The sequence below is a fragment of the Myxine glutinosa genome, chromosome 9, assembly GCF_964187855.1.
Source record: "Myxine glutinosa chromosome 9, kmMyxGlut1.1, whole genome shotgun sequence".
NCBI lineage: Eukaryota > Metazoa > Chordata > Myxini > Myxiniformes > Myxinidae > Myxine > Myxine glutinosa.
The window spans coordinates 35558930-35573929 of record NC_136269.1 but is presented as its reverse complement, the minus strand read 5'-3'; positions in this window follow the sequence as shown (position 1 = coordinate 35573929).

The window sequence follows — 15000 nt, the reverse complement described above, 5'->3', positions numbered from 1 at the left end:
GCCCGACCGATCCCCGATGAACCTTCCTCCCCCGCCAAGCCATTCCTCCTTCCGATCCTTCCTGCCTGCAAATTCCCAATTCGTGTGAGTCCGTCTTTGTTTGTTCTGTCCTGGGTTAAGTTAAGCCTGTTTAGATAAGCTAAGGTTCACTGTGTCCGCTTCTTCTTCTTCTGTTTTTATTTTATTATCCTTCCTTCTCCTTGGTTTCTTTGATTGTGTAAATAGTAGGAATAAATTTAGTAGCATTTCCAACCTTTTTGCTTTGGTGTTCTTCTTCTTCACATCCTTCGCTTTAGTCTTTTCCCCATTGAATATCTGTGGCGCGATTCGGCCAACGTTCAGGAATCGGGTTAGTCGGGGTAACTGTTCGGGCGCGGCGGCCATCCACTCGGCAAACAACATCCTCGCTGCGGTCCCGTAACATTTGGTGTCAGGAGTCGGATTGGACCCGAAGCGCGCTTAACGCACTCAAAATTACGAGCGGCCGAAATTTGTTTTGTTTTAGAAAAACTCGAACTTTGAAATCGCGCCATGGCTAGTCAAGGCGATCGGATGCAGGTGGGTGAGCTAGAAGAGGGGTTAGGGGTAACACAGGACCACAGGGAAGAAATGGAGGAGAGCATTGATGAGGTGTAAGCGAGGAGGTCTCGGGGGTACGCGAGGAGGTAAAGCGAGGTGAGAAGCGTATGGAGAAAGAGGTGAGAAATGGGACGGCAAAGTTACAAGGGGGCATAGAGGACCTGACGCAGGAGGTGGAACAGCTGACGGTAGGACAGACGGAGTTAGTGGAGCAGGTACAAAATAATACTGCGGTACTAGGAGGGTTAAAGGTGACACAAAAATAACTAAAAAACGACTTGATAGCGACGAAGAGGGAATGTCAGATGGTACATGAGGGACTGACAACGAGGTTGGACGAGGTGACAGAAGCAATGGAGACAAAGGACCGGGAGGTGAGGACGCACATAGAAACGGTCAAGGTAGCCTTAGAGGACGAAATTGAGGAGACGCACCGGGAAATAAAAGAGGTGAAGCAAAAGTTAGAGAAAGTGGAAGAGGGGGTGAGTGAAATTAAGAAGAGACGGACGGAAACTAAGAGAGAAATACAGGAGGAGGTGATGGAATATGTACAAGGTCGGTGCTCAAATCGTGATGTTGTGCTCGCTAACCAGATAAAGAGTTTGCAGGTGGCGAAGGAGGTGCGGAGACGAGGTGCCAAGGTGAGTGGCGATATATTCGGAAATGTATATGATGTGAGGGGAGCTTCAGTCGGCTTGGGGGTTGGGGTAGACCCGGGTGTTCGTGAGAGGCCGCTGGTGAAGTGTGTGACAGGTACGGTGTGCGAAAGAGGTGTGCGAGAATGTCCGACCATGGGGTGTGTGAGGAAAAAGTGCGCGCCGAGGAGTGAGTGTGCTGTCGAGAGTGAGTTGGTCATAGCGCGTGTGCGAGGAGGCACATGGAAGCGCGGGATGGTGAGTGTTACAGAGGATGTAACGAGAGAGTGAACACCTGTGGTGAGTGTTAAGGAGGGTGTAACGGGAGAGTGTGCGCAAGAGGATGCGCGAGAAAGGTGTGTAACGGACGGGTGCATGAGGAAAGAGTGCGCGGTTGAGAGTGAGGGTGAATGCGCGACCGAGTGTGGTGGTAAAAGTAGTAAGAGTGACACGGAGCGTGAGTTGGTTGTGGCAGGTGAGAGAGGATGTACACCTGGAATGGAAGGATGCACACCTGGAATGGTAGAGCGTGTGTGGGAATGCACACTGGAATTGGTAGTGAGGCACGTGGTTGGGTGTGCAAGTGAGAGCACATCTGTGGTTGTCACAGAGGAGGTGACCGAGGAGGGGGCGCGAAGAGGTGTGTTGGTGTGGTGTGCGAACGACGAGTGTGTGCAAAGGTGTGCGGTGGTCAGGTGTGTGACCAAGTCTGTAAGCGGAATGAGGGTACCTGGGTGTGTAAGAGAAGGTGCAATGACAAATAGCATGGGAACGGCTGGATGTATGAGCAAGGAACGGGCTACGGGGTGTAAGCATGCGAATGGAGCACCGAGCTCAGTGAGGGTGAAAGGGGTCGCGTATGCGTGTGAGCATGCAGGTGAAGCATCGACGGTAACCGGGTTAGCGGTTAGGACGACGTTTAGCCGAAGCGAGCCCTCGGTACGTGCCGGGCTTCGCGTGCCGCGAGGACCAGCGGGGATCTGAACCACGGCGGTTTCGAAAGAACCGCCGTACGCGATCCGTGCTGGGCCTCGCTCGGCACGGTCGCGTCCGAGCTCCGCCAGGCGGAGCGGGCGGTCCGGTTGGAAGGGCCGACACAGCGACCCCTTGTGGTTGCCGCTCTCCGGCCGGCCAAGATTGGGGCATCGGACGGTCCCGTGCCCCGATGGTGCGGGGAATTTCGGGCCGAGTAGACCGCCTTCCCTGCACCGAATGCCGGACGGACCCATCCGCTGGCAACGAACCACCCGCATCCATTGCTCGGCTTTACGAAGCAGAGCTTTGGAAACGAATTGGCGCACCGAGAGGATCTAGTGAGTAGACGGGTGATGAGGTTAGTGTTTTGGACCCGAAATTGAAAAGCAAAATTTGATGATTGGCAAAGGATTGGCAGAGTGATGATTGGCAGATGGGTGGTAGAGTGATTGGCAAATTTTTGATTAGCTGGAATTTGGTGAGCAAAATTTATACAGAGATACCCGATGTGATGGGATGGCAACTCTGCCATCTCTCACAGCGGGGGCAAAGGAGCACTAGTTTTATGGGGTTTATGGCAGTGAAAACTAGCCCGGGAGGGTTAGGATATAGTGTGTAGGTACCTAGAGAAGATGACCGTAGGTAACGGTAAGGTTTAGGTAGTGACAATGATACCTGTAGGGGGGACGCAGGTAGATTAGTTTGGATGATAATGACGTGGTATGTGCTTAGTTTAAAGGGAAGACGGGGAGCACTAAGTTAGCAGGGCAACAGGTAGTTCAGATGATGCCGTGTGTATGGTTAAAAGGTGAGATTGCACAGGTGTGCAACTGAACAGGTGTATGGAGCAGTGTATGAGTGAGTGATAGTGATGTGAGTTGTGCTGACCAAATGGTCCAGGAAGGAAGGAGGGTGCAAGTGGCACCAGGTGTGATTGCACAGGTGTGCAACAACAGGTGAATGAAGAACAGGTGTATGGAATAAATGGTCTGGAGTCTATGGAGTATTGGAATGGATGGTCGTGGAGTGAGTATGGTGGAAACTGTGGAGTGGAGTGGATGGTGCGAAGGTGTGGATGGGGGAAAGGAGGATGGACCCCATCACGAATATCCGGGGAGGGTAGTGTAAGTGTTAGGTAGAGGGTACAGGTAAATTGTGGTTGGATATTGGCATCTGTGGTGCGTGTGGAAGAATGGTACTTGGATGGGTGCATTAGTGTTGTGGAAATGGCTGGGCGTGTAGCCTGTTAGTGTGTGTAGTTGGTTGACACTCCGCCACTGTTAGGATGTCGGCCAGGTGAGGCCGCAGGTGGGCTCTGGGAGCCGGTAGTAGTTGTTGTGGATGGGGCCCGAGGATCCGGAGGACGGACCCGGGTAGCCCAGTGCCAGAGGGCACCAAGGGGTGACAGAGCCAGGAGGGGCCTTCCCCAATTAGATAGGTTAGGTCAAGGAGCTAGGTAAGCTCGGGTGGCAACTGCAGAGGTGGAGGTGTGCAGGTGGGTAGACCTGCTGGGAGAGCTACACGACTCAGCCCAGAAATTGTGCAAGGGCACCGGGAGATGAATCGGGGGAGTGAGACCCCAAATTGAGAAGCACCACAGTTTGGTCAATGGGAATTGGTTTTTAGAACCCATAGTGTAAGTTGGCCAATGGATTGGCAGGGAAAGACCCCGGGTAGTGTAAAAGTGTGTTAATGTCATTTAGAGGATAGTTAGGATTAAGAATCTCCTCGCACCATCTACATCCACTCACCTGAGGTGATGCTACTCCACACCATGCCATGGATGTTTTGTTATGTTATTTTTTTGATGCAAATGTTTGGAATGTGAGACGCATCATGACGTGGGTGTGACATTGTGCTTGTTGTTCCATCTCTCCCTGCTTATGAGGATTGATGATGAATTGGGTGATGGCAAATTTTGGTTAGAGGGATTGTGGTGACGAATTTGGTATAGGAGAGATATGGGGAGACATGACAGTAGTGACGAATTTGTAATGTGTAGATTTTGTACATATGGGGTAAGGGCAAGGGTAGTGTAGGTGACGGGGGGGGGGGGGGGGGGGGTGACGTACGGTAGGGACGAGCTTTTCTCCGCTCCATCTCCATACGCACCTCGCCTTGCATTGCCTTGTTTGATGTGTACCCTTGTGACCTTACCCCTCTCTCATCTGTCTTTTCCCCCCTTGTCTCCCACATGAGGACTGTGCGCCACTGGGCACCGAGGGGAGCGTGCGTGAGTCCGCCATTGGGCGCCCGAAACTCTCGCAACCACAGCTGTCTGCATCGATGCACCACCTTATGGACCACATGTCTGTGGCTGAGCACCACTTATGGACCACATGGCTCTGCTGGAACCGGCCATGAAGGCCCGAGATCTTGCTGGCGGACCTTGGCCACAGGGCACCTATGCCCCACAGGTGAACCACACTAGTCGGCCCTGTGGGCCCTAAATAAATAACAATGGACATGTTGGGTGCATTTTATTTTAATCCAAATAGGCCGCCAGCAAAGAAGATGACAACAGCAGGAAGAGAGCAATAGCCAGCAGAGGGAGACGAAGAGCAAGACACCACCAAGGGTTTGTTGGTTTTATTTTTTATTGAACTGTGGTGACTGTGCACCGCTTGGTGCTTGAGGGTGCGTTTTTGGGTGCTTTCATGGTGCATCGATGCAGGGCAGACTGTCTCCCCCCACCCCCCCCAAAAGAACGATCACAGGTCCTGGGTTGCGTATTGTAAATAAAAGCAGAGCCATTGTAAAGAATGCGCCCCCACCGTAAATGTATAGTTTGAAGACCATTCCGCAATTCGGTTAGCTGTGGGCGTGCATCTGTTAGGCAGGGTGCAATGGAGCAGCGGGACATATTTATTTATGTTTTAAAACTGTCGCACTCAGGGTCAGGTTAAATGTAGAGGGAACTACACCTACGTGCCACACTAAAAGCTAAAGTTCATAGGCCCGGGCCGTGCCTAAGGGGAGGAGGGTGCAGTGTTGTGGATATGAGAATGTTGTTTTTTTTATTGTTGTGTAATGAATTGTTGTAAAATGTCACCCTCCTTCCTGCATTTGTTGTTGTACAAAGGTCAAAAGGGCGTTCCCGTAGTTAATTCCATAAAACATACACGAAGGACACCATATATCCCGGTTCGGTAGTTATATCCTTATTATGTGTATTAGTGTAAGGCTGTGTCTTCCATTAATTTAAATACTCCATTGCACCAAGTGAAATAAGAGTAGATTCCCTTCACCTTCCCCTTCCAACAATTGCCAACTGTTCCCTCCGCGACTCCATTCGCCACGAGGTCGGCTCGGAGAGGAAGGGGGAGGAGCTGCCGAGTCCGGGGCGTGCCCGCCCATCGTCGTCGGGGGCGGACCCAGAGGGCCGTGCCGACCGGTCAGGGCCGAGGCGAGCTCACCGATGGGCGTGTCCGGGACACCAGCGGCTTGATCGCCTGAGGCGCTATAAAGAGCGCACGCGAAAGCCTTGAAGTAGTTGGACTAAGAGAGAGGAAAGAAGTGCACACGAGGGCGAAGCAAGAGAGGAACGTCCTGAGAGAGATACGTCCTAAGATATACGTCCTAAGATATACGTCCAAAGAGATACATGCAGAGATACGTGCGACGATCAAGTGCAAGCGAGTCAGAGCGGCGAAGTGCGAAGTGCCAAGTAGGGCAAGTGCCGAGTGTGCAGAGCCAAGTGCAAGAGAGTTCAAAGGAGCAGCTTTGGAGAGCGCACGGTGCACCGGAGGGGCTTCGCCGTGCAAATTGGAACCGCGGCTGTTTTGGCGATCCCAGCTCGGGTAATGACGGCGGCTATCCGCTTCCGGCCCGACCGATCCCCGCTGAACCTTCCTCCCTCGCCAAGCCATTCCTCCTTCCGATCCTTCCTGCCTGCAAATTCCCAATTCGTGTGAGTCCGTCTTTGTTTATTCTGTCCTGGGTTAAGTTAAGCCTGTTTAGATAAGCTAAGGTTCACTGTGTCTGCTTCTTCTTCTTCTGTTTTTATTTTATTATCCTTCCTTCTCCTTGGTTTCTTTGATTGTGTAAATAGTAGGAATAAATTTAGTAGCATTTCCAACCTTTTTGCTTTGGTGTTCTTCTTCTTTACAGCCTTCGCTTTAGTCTTTTCCCCATTGAATATCTGTGGCGCGATTCGGCCAATGTTCAGGAATCGGGTTAGTCGGGGTAACTGTTCGGGCGCGGCGGCCATCCGCTCGGCAAACAACATCCTCGCCGCGGTCCCGTAACAATATATATATATATATATATATATATATATATATATATATATATATATATATATATATATATATATATATATGTATATATATATATATATCTATATTATAATAGCCGTAGATGATTCTGTCTGTCTGTCTGTCTATCTGTTGGGTGTCTGTCCGGGGTGTGGCTTACTCGGTTTGCAGAGTAGCTCCACCCATAGCTCCACCCATTCTGGGAGTGGCTATAAACAAATATCCACCATTTTATTAACTCGCATAGCTTTGAGTCCTGTTTTGTAGGCCCGTGGTGTCTTGCTCTCCCCCAGTTTTATTTCAAATCAAATTCGATAAATCATTTCATTTTTCACAGTCGCTAACATAGTTTTAGACTCGGTTGAAAAAAAACGGGAAGAAAATCCGATGAAAGTTGCCGTTTATAGAACGAAATGAATTCTCAAAGGCCTGTAACTTCAAGGCCATTGAGTCTCTCTCACGCCTTTATCTCCAATCTAACTCACCATATGATTTCATTTTTATCGATGGTTTTACTTTTAGACTCGGTGTCAGCAATAATTGAGAACAATCCACACACGCGGGAAAATGCAGAGATATATTTTTTAAAATCGCGTCATGGTGTATCATACACCGCCCAACATGACACCGCCGGCAATGTGTCGATATATATTAAAAATTCGCTTTTGCTTTTCCGTTATGATATATTACTATTTCGTTTGATGATAGTCGTCACAAAAACGTCAACAATGATGCCGACATATATTTCTTCGTTTTTATTTCATTCAACATATTAGCCGGAAGTAAAATATGTTTCAGGAAATTACCGAGAGATATTTCTTCGTTTTTTTTATTAGTTATGTGCGCATACACTTTAAATAGGTTTATTTGAAATCTTTAATTTTCCACAAACATTCCACACACGCGGGAAAATGCAGAGATATATTTTTTAAAATCGCGTCATGGTGTATCATACACCGCCCAACATGACACCGACGGCAATGTGTCGATATCTATTTTAAATTCGATATATCATTTCATTTTTCACAGTCGCTAACATAGTTTTAGACTCGGTTGAAAAAAAACGAGAAGAAAATCCGATGAAAGTTGCCGTTTATAGAACGAAATGAATTCTCAAATGCCTGTAACTTCAAGGCCATTGAGTCTCTCTCACGCCTTTATCTCCAATATAACTCACCATCATGGTTTTAGACTCGGTGTCAGCAACGCGGGAAAACGCAGAGATATATTTTTAAAAATACACCATATCACCGCCCAACAGCCAACAAGTATCATACACCGCCCAACATGACACAGACGTCAACATTTCGACATTATCGCTTTTTCTTTAAACCGAGCCGAACCGAATAAACCGAGTGAATTCACCGTTTACCTTTGGTGACAGTCGTCACAAAACGACATATATTTCTTCGTTTTTATTTCATTCAACATTTTTAGCCGGAAGTAAAATTACCGAGAAATTACCGAGTTCAGGAAATTACCGAGACATATTTCTTCGTTTTTTTATTTATTAGTTATTTGCGCATACACTTTAAATAGGTCTATTTGAAATATTAAATTTTCACAATGTAATTTACTTGCCATTTGTCATTTGATAATTATGAGACACTTCCTATTGAGGATCGTGACAATTCATGCGGTGCGTGGAAACTTCCATTTCCAAAATGGATGAAGAACGCAGACCTGAACAGGATGCAGCTAGAAAACGAATGAGAAGGGCGAACGAGTCCGTCGTCGAACGTCAATGCAGACTTGAACAGGATGCAGCCAGAAAACGAATGAGACGGGAGAACGAGTCCGTCGACGAACGTCAATGCAGACTTGAACAGGTTGCAGCAAGAAAACGAATGAGACAGGAGAACGAGACAGTTGAGGAACGTGAACACCGACTCGCACAGGATGCTGCTGCAACAACGATGAGGAGGGAGAACGAGACCCTCGACGAACGTGAACACAGACTCGCACAGGATGCTGCTGCAACAACGATGAGGATGGAGAACGAGACCCTCGACGAACGTGAACACAGACTCGCACAGGATGCTGCTGCAACAACGATGAGGAGGGAGAACGAGACCCTCGACGAACGTGAACACAGACTCGCACAGGATGCTGCTGCAACAACGATGAGGAGGGAGAACGAGACCCTCGACGAACGTGAACACAGACTCGCACAGGATGCTGCTGCAACAACGATGAGGAGGGAGAACGAGACCCTCGACGAACGTGAACACAGACTCGCACAGGATGCTGCTGCAACAACGATGAGGAGGGAGAACGAGACCCTCGACGAACGTGAACACAGACTCGCACAGGATGCTGCTGCAACAACGATGAGGTGCGAGAACGAGACCGTCGATGAACGCCAACACAGACTCGCACGGCATGCTGAGCAACAAAGACGTTGGAGTGCTCAGCAAACATATACAACCGCAGCCATAATGAATCCGGCCGAAGTATCCGATAATATTGTTCAAGAGCATAAATGCGGTCCAATGACGTCACCATGTGTGTACTGTTCTGCACACCATTTCACAAATGAATCAACAGGACAAGGGGATGGATTTACACTGTGTTGTTCCAAGGGAAAAGTTAAATTGCCTCCACTATTTGCCGTACCTGCTCGACTGCAACAACTTTATCAGGGTGACGATGGAAAATGTCGCAACTTCCGAGACAATATCCGGAATTACAATTCGGCATTAGCTTTTGCATCAATGGGTGCTCAGATCTCATCTCCTCCAGGAAATGGACCATACTGTTTCAAAATCCACGGTCAAATTTACCATCGCTGTGGTCCATTACATCCATCACATGTACATGAACAAGCACAATTTGCACAATTATTTATTTTGGATACAGCTCAAGCTACAAAGGAACGTATGAATCGACCTGAGAATCACAGATGTTTGCAAGAATTGATGGCAGAACTGCACAACATACTATCTGACGTTAATCCTTATGTCACATGTTACAAGACTATGTTCGAGCGTGAACAGGAAGAAATCAGGAAAGCTGTCCTTGAAGATCGCCTCCCTTCTACCTTGGAAATGCATTTTCGTCGACTGTGTGCAGACGACCAAAGACGTTACAACATACCAACTGCTGATGAAATTGCTGCTGTCTTCGTTAGTGGACAAGATGGTGAACCACCTGCAAACAGGGATTTCCAGGTTCATTTGCATGACCAGGGCTTACACAATCTCTCTCCACTTTCCTCTCACATTGATCCCATGACATATCCCATTCTCTTTCCACATGGCGAGCCTGGATGGATGATAAACATGCCTCACCAGCGACAGACTGCGGTTCGAAACAAGGTAACTCATCGTGAATTCTATGCCTACCGACTGGCTATTCGAAATGAATTCAGCACTATCCATTCTTCGGGGAAATTGTTCCAGCAGTATGTTGTCGACGGATATTGCAAGGCAGAAGCAAATCGACTGCAATACTTCAAACAAAATCAGGAAACCCTTAGAGCCATGGAATACAGAGGACTACTGGACCACGTCCAGAACGTTGCTGCTGATAACCAACGTCCTGTCGGTCGTATCGTCATTTTGCCGTCGAGTTTTGCAGGGAGTCCCAGAGCTATGCAGCAGAACTACCAAGATGCTATGGCCATTGTTCGCAAATTCGGAAAACCAGATCTTTTCATCACGTTCACGTGTAATCCAAAATGGACAGAGATACAAGAAAACATCGGCCAACACCAACGAGCTGAAGGCAGACCAGATTTAGTGGCACGCGTGTTTCATCTGAAATTAAAAGAGTTAATCGACGATATAACGAAGAAGCACGTGTTGGGCAAAGTACGTGCATTTCTCTACGTCGTCGAGTATCAGAAGCGTGGCCTACCGCATGCCCACATATTACTCATGCTGTGCCAAGAAGATAAAATTTGTACCGCTGAAGACATTGACAGAATTGTTTCCGCACAAATTCCTAATTCAAATGAGTCACCAGAGATCCATTCCTTGGTGAAGTCTCACATGATACATGGTCCGTGTGGCAATTTAAATCGCCATTCGATTTGTGTGAAAGATGGAGTGTGCAGTAAAGGCTTTCCAAAAGCGTATGCTGCAGAGACACTTGCGAGCATAGATGGCTATGCCCTTTACAAGCGTCCCCCAAATGGACCCACCATAACCGTTCATGGAACCGATGTTGATTGCCAATATGTCGTCCCATTCAATGCTTATTTACTGAAGAAGTACAGAGCACACATCAACATTGAGGTTTGCGCAAGCATAAAGAGTATAAAGTACTTATTTAAATATGTGTACAAGGGACATGACTGTGCCAGCATCGAAATTCGAGAGCGCGGGAGAGTGGAGGTGGACGAAATAAAGACCTATTTGGACTGTAGATATGTCAGTGCCCCAGAGGCAGCATGGAGATTGATGGAATTTGAAATGCACAAACAGTCCCATTCCATCACCAGACGGTACACTTACCTGAATTGCAGACTGTTGTGTTCAGGGATGGTAACGAGGAAGAAGCCATTGTACGACATAGGGGTACAACACTTACAGCTTGGTTTCAGTTAAACCAGAGAGACCCTGAGGCACGAAGTTATCTGTACCATGACATTCCAAAATATTACGTATTTGAAGATGGACGAAAGACATGGAAACTTCGACGCCGGGGCGGCAACAAGGTTATCGGACGCATGGTTTCGGCAAGCCCTATGGACATTGAGCGCTTTCATCTTCGTGTACTCCTGCTGCACTGCCCTGCTAAAACATCATTTGAAGATCTCAGAACCGTAGATGGAGCAGTTTGTGAAACATACAAGGATGCAGCCAGGAAATTACATTTAACAGAAGATGATACAGAATGGGACAGGTCCTTAGCTGATGGAGTTATCTTTGCCATGCCACAACAATTGAGATCTCTTTTTGCAACCCTATGCATATTCTGCACACCAACAGACACGTCGGCACTGTGGGAAAAATATAAAAACGACCTTTGCGAAGATTTTGTGCACAGCGGCCATATCTTGGAACAAAGTATTTTCATGGCATTGCGAGAAATACAGTCCTTCCTCCTGAGACATGGACAGACCTTGGAAGCATTTCAGTTACCAGTACCTCCAGACACTGTTGAAGATCTTTCGAGCGATGATTATCAGTATGTACCGGGAGATGAACATGAAAAAGGTGAAAACAACAGACAACTACTAAATGATGACCAAATCAAAATTGTAGATGAGGTCCTACAGGCCGTTCATTGTAGGGACCAGTACACAGGCAACCGGTTGTTTTTCGTTGATGGACCGAGCGGAAGTGGCAAGACCTTTCTCTATAATACGCTTCTGCACATCTTGCAAGGCCAGTGTCGTTTGGTTCTTCCAATGGCGTACTCGGGCATTGCAGCAACATTGCTAGCAGGGGGCCGTACATCGCACCATCGATTTAAATTGCCAGTGCCCATTTTGGAAAACTCCACATGCAACATATCACCTACGAGTAAAGATGCAGATACTCTAAGGAAGGCCAACCTATTCATTTGGGATGAAGCACCTATGGCTCCAGCATATGCTTTAGCGGCTGTTGATCGATGTCTCCGGGATGTAACCAGCAACAACATTCCTTTTGGTGGAAAGGTCTTACTTCTTGGTGGGGACTTCAGGCAGGTTTTGCCCGTTGTACCTCGCGCTGCACCTGCAGCAATCATCGCCACATGCATCAAGCGTAGCAAGTTGTGGCCAAAGTTCAAACTGCTGAACTTAAAATCAAACATGAGAGCTAATGATGACGAAGAATTCTCAAAATGGTTACTGTCGGTTGGAAATGGGACTGTGGAAACAATTCCTGACTCAGATTTAATACGACTGCCTGATCGTATCTGTGTAGAAGACAACATGTCTTTAGCAGAGGCTGTTTTTGGTAATTTGAACGAAATCCATTCAAACTATGATGCGCTGGCACAACGAGCCGTGTTGTGTCCAAAGAATGAATCCACATTTGTGATCAACGATGAGATACTGGATGCATTTCCTGGGGAAGAAAAGACGTACTTCAGCGCTGATTCCATTGTCTGTGATGACCCTGAAGAGGCACTAAATTATCCTATGGAATTCCTAAATCAATTAACTCCTTCTGGAATGCCATTGCACAAACTTCGTCTCAAAGATGGTGCTGTCATCATGTTACTCCGTAACTTTGATCCGAAACAGGGACTGTGCAATGGTGCAAGATTGGTTGTTAAAAGATTGTTGCCAAACATAATAGATGGAGAAATAATTTCTGGCAGTCACAAAGGAACACGCACATTTTTACCCAGGATTAGTATTGCACCTTCCGATACAACACTACCATTCGTACTCAAACGCCATCAATTTCCAGTTCGTGTGGCATTCTCTTTCTCAATAAACAAGAGTCAAGGTCAAACATTACACAAAGTTGGGATTTACCTACCAGAACCCGTCTTCAGCCATGGCCAATTATATGTTGCATTGTCGCGTGCTAAACGATTTGAGGATGTCAAGGTAAAGGTAGTCAGTAATGGCCAACAGGGAAAAATTGATGGCCGCAGTGGAATCTTCACCCGTAATGTTGTTTACCCGGAGGTCCTGCAGTGACACCATTCAGGCAACAAAAGGAGGTCACGAAGGAAAATAGTTAATTACTCCGACACATTTAGTTGCGGTGATTGAAAAATCACCGGACTATTGTTGCTGTTTTGATGCTTTTTACTGCTGTTTTCATGCTTTTTCACTGCTGTTTTGATGCTTTTTCAGTGCTGTTTTTTCACAGCTGTTCTGATGCTTTTTCACTGCTGTTTTGATGCTTTTTCACTGCTGTTTTGATGCTTTTTCAGCTGTTTTGATGCTTTTTCACTGCTGTTTTGACGCTTTCCACTGTTGTTTTGATGCTTTTTCACTGCTGTTTTGATGTTGTTTCACAGCTGTTCTGATGCTTTTTTGCCGTTTTGCCTAAAAATCTCATTTCAAAAAAAAAAATTCCAAAAAAATCTCACAATGATGACATATAATTCAACGAAAACGTTGAAGCAACCGCATAATATTACGGTGTTGTTTAACTCTGAGTGAGAATAGTTCTAAATTTTTAAAACTTTCTTCTGATATTTGTGATTTCTTTCAAACAAACTGTATTTCCCATCTACACGGGCATGTATGTATTCCTATTAACGTTATGTAAAGTACATAAATTGTGTGGATTACATCATTTGTGGATGTGATCAATTATTGCCAGTAACCATTTTATATAACTGAATGTGCAGGTGCAGCATCTAACTCAATATGTCGAAATGTCACACACATCCATGCCCGTGGGATTCCCACGGGTGACCCCGCTAGTATATATATATATATATATATATATATATATGTGTGTGTGTGTGTGTGTATATGTATATATATATATATATATATATATATATATATATATATATATATATATATATATATATATATATATATATATATATATATATATATATATATGAGTTACTAATTATATAACTAATTAGTTAAAATCCTGTTTACCATTTTTAATTATTTCTACGTCCCCAGTGGTGTATGTAATAGCGGGCATGGATTCGTCCCCCCCCCCCCTCCCCATTGGAGGCAGACCCTCTCGTGAGCAGGCCATTGGTGCTCCTATGGTTGGCAGTGAGTGCCCTGTAATCCATGACAGAAAGAGAGTGGCAAATATGTGTGTGGAAAAATTGCATGCTTGGTCATGGTCGCCCAGATAGTTCAGATGGCAGAGCACTGGAACGGTTCACCAGAGGACCTGGTTTGATTCCTGGTCTGGGTGTGTAATTTTCCCACTTAAGTCAATTAATTAGTTATAATCCTGTTCATATATATATATATATATATATATATATATAGATATATATATATATACAGTCACGTGAAAAATTAAGTACACCCCATGTAAAGTTTTGACTTTTTCAACATACAGCGATTTGGTCTTCATTTCAACAATATTGATAGATAAAGGTGATATAATATAACAAATATCAGGGAACATTTACATTTTGTAGTCCATTGTATAATTTAAATAAACATAAATGCAATTTCGCATGTGGAAAAAGTAAGTACACCCTTGGCTCTAATAGGTGGTATTGCCCCCTTTGGCAGAAACAACCTCAAGTAGGCGTTTCTTATAACTGTCTACCAGTCTCTGACATCAACTGGGAGAAATTTTTGGCCACTCCTCCATGCAGAATTCTTTCAGCTGTACGATGTTTGAGAGGTTTCTTGCATGCACAGCTCGTTTCAAATCCCCCCACAACATCTCGATGGGATTTAGATCCGGGCTTTGACTTGGCCATTCCCGAACTCTCCATTTCTTTCTTTTAAGCCATTCCTTGGGGGATTTACTGGTATGTTTAGGGTCATTGTCATGTTGCAAGGTCCACCTTCGGTTGAGCTTCAACTTTCCGACAGATGGCCTCACATTATCCTCAAGCACCCTCTGGTACAATGAAGAATTCATAGTGGATTCTATGATGGTGAGCTGCCCAGGCCCTGATGCAGCAAAGCTGCCCCAAACCATAATATTTCCACCACCATGCTT